This window comes from Balaenoptera acutorostrata, chromosome 9 (assembly GCF_949987535.1).
Source record: "Balaenoptera acutorostrata chromosome 9, mBalAcu1.1, whole genome shotgun sequence".
Lineage (NCBI taxonomy): Eukaryota > Metazoa > Chordata > Mammalia > Artiodactyla > Balaenopteridae > Balaenoptera > Balaenoptera acutorostrata.
In genome coordinates, this window is record NC_080072.1 from 15671030 (window position 1) to 15677029 (window position 6000).

Below are 6000 nucleotides of genomic sequence, written 5' to 3' on the forward strand. Positions count from 1 at the left end.
AGTCCCCAGTTTGTTCACCTCTCCCCATAACCACACCCCTGGGTAGTGCCCTCCCTCCCACACCGATTTGGGCTCAGCTGTGTGCCTTGCTTTAGCCAATGGGACAATAGTCAGAGTGATGGGTACAGCAGCATGAAAAATACCTGAGCTTTGGAGCTTGTCCCTTTTTGCTGCCTTTTGGAAGCCTTTAACTGCCTTGTGAAGGAAACCCAGGGTAGCTTGCTGGAGAAGGACAGACCATGAGGTGAAGAACCAAAGAGCCCCAGCCAATGGCCAGCCAGTTCCTCACTGACTTGGCAACTAACGCAGATGCATGAGTAAGCCCCAGCCAAGATCAGTGCCACAATCTGGCCTAGACTGTTGGAACTGCTTTGCTGAACCCAGCCAAATTTCTGACCTACAAAACTGTGGGTTAAAAAAAAGTGGTTGTTGTTTTAAGCCACTAAATTTTGGAGTGACTTGTTACGCAGCAGAAGCTAGCCAATGCACATGGCACTCTAGCTCGTTTCAGGGTCTTTGCCTAGATCATTCCTCATGCCTGGATTACTCCTATTCCCCTCTTAATCTAATTCGTGTCTGCTCATCCTTTGGATCTTAGCTTCATTATCAACACTTGCTTGGTTTTATCAGATTAGTTCAGTTATCCTGACCATAGGCCCCTATATATCCTGATTATAGGCCCTTATGGCACCATGTACATCTCTTTGATAGTGTTTACCACAGTTATAATCACAGTTTTAATTACAGGACCTGGCACACAGTAGTATCCAATAAACATTGGTTGCATGAATAAAAGGAGGGATAAAACAGGTGCTTCCCACCTGATAAAAGAACTTGCTGGTCCTGGGCCTTCACTAGGGGGTGGGCTCTTAGGGGTCTGAATGAGACCTGAGGCAGGTAATGCCCTCCCAGCCTGTTTCTCACAAGTGACGGGGGGTTGAGCTGGTTTTTGGTCCAAGAATCCACATCACCCCCACCGTAGTCAATAATTCTTTCTAACTCCACACACCAACATTGGCTTTCCTATTTCTTCGCATCGGTGCCACTTTGCCACTTGTTACAATTTCCAAGGTTAATGCTCAGAAGGAGAATAACAGTGAACAAACACATGTACAGAATTTTACAGTTTACAAAGCACTCTTCCCCCTCCTATTAGTCACACCTCTCCAGCGGCTGTTTCCTGCTGACACAGAGGCACCTTTTTCTAGCCAGGAAATGGTGGTCAGAGCACCACGTAGGCAGGGATGGCCCCGCCCCCACCTCATCTGTGTGTAGCGCCTTGATGCCTTAGATCCTAAGGAGCAACTTCCTGGTCTTGTCCCCACACTCAGGGCTCCTCTCACCCCATGGCTCTAAGGGCCATGTCCTGTCAATTCTTTTCATCACGGCCTTCCTCTGTTTGTGTGTTCCCACCTGCTCACTCTAGTTTCTTTCCTTGCCACAGCAGAGACTCTGGCCTCCTGACCTTACTTCCCTGGGACCCTGCAGAGCTCGCTGGGTGCCACTTCCCATCACTCCAAAGGGTATTGTCCAGAACAGACCTGCCATTCCCTACTCATCCCCTCCCTGGGGAAGAATTTCTCCCAGCTGGAATGCCTTTCCTCACTGGAAAGGAAAAGATGTAATGAAGCCCCTTCACAGACCCACTGAGAAAACACATAGGCTTCTGTTTCCTGAGGGCTGAAAAACAGGTTGGAATCAAGTCCTCATGGGCAAATAGCCAAGGTTTGGATGCACCAGGGGGTGTAGCTGCAGCCATGGGCTGAGTGGTTATTGGGGTGGGCTTTGTGTGTGTGTGTGTGTGTGTGCATGTGTGTGTGCACACACGCAGCTGGGAGACTAATGCCCAAACTGAGGATCTGGCTGGCCTGGGGGCCTGCAGCCTGCCTGCCCAGGGCACACACGGGGCAATTACCCAGGCTTCACAGAGCCCCTAAACCTTCACCAAAACCTCCAATCTGCCTACCCTGGCTCTCTCTAGTTGCACTTTTTGCTTCTGGGAGTTGTCACCTGCAGATGACTTGACTTAATTACAGTTACGTCTTATTCATCTTGGGAACCATTGTGATAAAATGCATAGTTCTAGGTTCCAGTCCCATCTTTGTCACTACTTGATGTGTGACCTAGGGCACATCACTTAACTTTTCTGAGCCTCCATGTTCTTATCTGTACAGAGGTAATTATTATAATACCTGCCTCAGAGGGCTACTCTGAAGATTGCATAAGGTAATGCACTTAAGTGCAGAGCACCGTGCTTGGTGTATAGGGAGTGCTCGGTAAATGCTAGCCATTGTCATCAACATCATCGTCATCATCATCATCATCATCATCATCATCATCATCATCACCATCATCATTTTACCCATGGTTCTTAGCAGGATGCCTGGAATATGCTCAGTGAATATTTGTTGAATGAATACATTTTTTTGTGAGCTCTTTTTTGTGAATTGCTACTGATGCACAAAGTTACACCCGAACAAAATGGCACAGCTGTCAATGAAGTACCCTTATCAGCCAAGGTCTAGAACCGAAGGCTAACTAGGGAGAGACAAGTAGGGGACAGCCAGAAATGCCCACAGAATGGCTGCTAAGCATAAAGACAAGCTGGCCTGCCCACAGGACAGTACCCGTAGGCTTCCAGCACCCTTAGAGGACTAAACCTCAAGAGTAGAAGTTGGCTGAGTTGACCCGCCATCTTCTGGCCACATGCCCCAAATTGTCTAACTTCCTGGGAAAATTGCTTGCCTGGGGATGGTCCCAAGTCAGCTGCTCAGCTGCTACATCTAGGTCAGATGGACTTGGCCTTTCTGTCCCCTTTAAGGCACCTGCATTTGTGCTCCTTTTCCATTCACAAAGGACCATTTTTAGCATGGAGGCCCAGATGTCTTCTTCCTCTTGAAGGTCCAGGAGAGCCCACTGTCTCCAGCAATGAAGGATGTAGAGTTTTCTTAAGCCTGAATCTTTGAGCTTCCTGGAGAGGGTCTGGGAACAGCCAGACAACCACACCCAACTGTCGGAGGTTTCCTCCTCTGGCAAATTCCAGCATCAAAATTCCACGGCCTTTGACAACAATGCCTTCTTCCAGCATTGCTTCCTGCTTTCTTCCTTCCTTGGTAACACCTCAGCCTTCAGCAATGTCACTCTGGCCTTGGGCTGGCTTTTGGAAGCTGGACGTGGCTTTGGGACAAGGACCTTTGCACGGAGAGGAACAGGAGGATTTAGAACCATCCGGGAAGAGTAGAAAATTAGCAATTTAGGTAACAGGAGACTCGTCTTGAGAACTTGTTCTACTGCGTCTTGCTGGACAAGCCAGAAATCTACCCTGAGCCTCAGTGTCTCAGCTATAGCCTGGGGACAATGTTGTAAAAGAATGTGTCTTCTGCAACAGTTGGATATAGTGGACTACATATGCCCATCTAGTCAAGTTAAACATATTGGCCAAATATGTCTCCAGACTTAAAAAAAAAATCTGTGTATTCTGATGATTACTGAGAAAGGTGTGTTAAAGATTTCACACTGTGATTGTGGGTAGATTGATCTATCTATTTCCCCATGCAGTTCTGTCATTTTTTGCTTTTTGATTTTGAGATTGTGTTTTTAGGTGCCTACAAATCTAAAATTGTCATATATTTCTGGTGATTTGAACCTTTTCTCATTATGAAGTGTTCCTATTTGCCATAGTAATGCTTCTGCCTTTAAGTCCATTTTGTCTAATGTCAATATAGCAACACTAGCCTTCTTTGGGTAGAATTTGTGTAATTTAATATTCTATCTTTTAGTTCATATACATGCCTTATAATTACTGATATATTTGAATTTACAGCTACCATCTTATTTTGTGCTTCCTATTTGTCTCACCCATTATGTGCTTTTATAACCTTACTTTTGATTCAGTATTTTTTTGTGTGTGTATTACATCTTTTTCCCTCCACTGATTAGAAATTTACATATCTGTTTCTATTCCTTTAGTGGTAATTAGAAATGACAAATTCCCTTCTCAGTTAATCCAAGTCTAAAATTAGTCAATATCTTTACCTTTCTCTTGAAAAACACACTTCATACCTTAATACAATTTAATTCCATTTGCCTTCTTTTAAACTTCTCTGTGATTGTTGTGATGCATTTTTAAAGCATCATATGTGGTCCTTCATTGACTTTTTCTAAATGATCAACTTTATTAGGGTGTCATTTACACACAATAAACTTCACTCATTTTAAATATACTGTTTGATCAGTTTTGACAAATGCATAGTAATACACCACCACAATCAAGACATAGAAAAGTTCAACCCCCAAACTCCCTTGTGCCCTCTTGCAGTCAATCTTCTTCCCCAACCCCCAGAATGTGGCAACCATTGAACTGCTTTCTGTCTCTATAGTTTTGACTTTTCTAGGATTTTGTATAAAAGGAGTCATAAATATGTAGCCTTTTGTGTCTGGATTCTTTTACTTAGTTGACTATTGATAGTCATTCATGTTGAATGTATCAGTGGTCTCTTTCATTTTATTGTTGAGTGCTCACCATTCCTTTATATAGACCCCAATTTCCACCTGGTGTCCTTTTCCTTCTACCTGAAGAACTTCTTATTTAATACTTCTTGGAGTACAGGTCAGCTGATGATAAATTCTTCTAGATTTTCTCTAAAAGTCTATTTGCCTTCGTTTTTGAAAGGTATTTTTGTTGGCTTTAGAATTCCAACTTAGTAGTTTTTTCCAGCAATTTAAAGATTTTGATTCACTGTCTTCTGCCTTGTACTGTTTCTGATGAGAAATCTGCCATAATTCTTATTTTTTTCCTTTATATATAATATCTCTTTTTTCTAGCTGCTTTTAAGATTTTCTCTTTATTCTTGGTTTTCATCAACTTTGATTATAATGTGCTTTGGTATGTTTTTCTTTATCATTATTTTTTTGGGGGTTCATTAAACTTCTTATATTTGTGGATTTATAGTTTTCATCAAATCTGGAAAAGTTTTAGCCATTTTTTTCTTCAAATATTTTTTTTCTGTCCCCCCACCCCCCACCTTTTCTGAGATTCTGATTACACATATGCAAGGCACCTTGACATTGTCCCACAGGTGACTAATGTTTGTTTATTTTTTTCCAGGCTTTTTTCTCTCTGTGCCTAATTTGAATAATTTCTAATCCTATGTTCTCAAGTTGTCTGATTGTTTCCTTTGCAATGTCTAATCTGCTATTAATCCCATCCAGCATATTTTTTTTATTTCATATTTGTATTTTTCCTCTCTGTATGGCCCTTGGCCATATCTTTTATTTTATATGTACTATTTCTCCTCATTGTATTCATGTTCTCCTTTACATCTTTGAACATTTTTATAAGACTTATGTTTCAAAGTTCTTGATGACTAATTCTATTATTGCTGGGTCTGTTTTTATTGATTAATTTCTTTTCTTCCCGGTTATGAGTCATATTTATCTGCTTTTTTTGCACGCCTAGTCATTTTAATTGGATGCTGAATGTATTGGTCAAGGGCCAGGCAAAGACAGAAACCACAGCAGTAATTTCAACAGGGACAATTTAATATAATTAATTATTAGCAAGTAAAATATGATTAATTACTAAAAGGGTTGTAAAGGAGGACTCTAAGGAATATAAGAATAACAAATTCAGGAAATTCCACTTCCTCTGAGGCTGAAGGAGAGTGAAGAAGGAAGGAATTAAGAATTTGGAAAAGACATCCCCCATACCTCCTGCTTAGATCCAGACCTTGTTGGAGAAGATGTGGTTGCCATAGGAACACACAGCCTGTCAGAGGAGGAGAAACTTTCCAGAGAGTGTGGACCAGAGAGTTCCATAATGGCAGTCCACCAGATGGCTGAAAAACTCACCATAGGGTGTGGTGGGGAGGGGGGGTCATAGCTGATCTAAAGGATCTGCCTGTCAAGTGACCAGTAAGCTAGGGTACTGGTGGGTCAGCATAAGTCTGCAGGAAGTGGTCTATTGGGTTTCTGGAGAACTTGTTGGAGAATGAGTGCCAC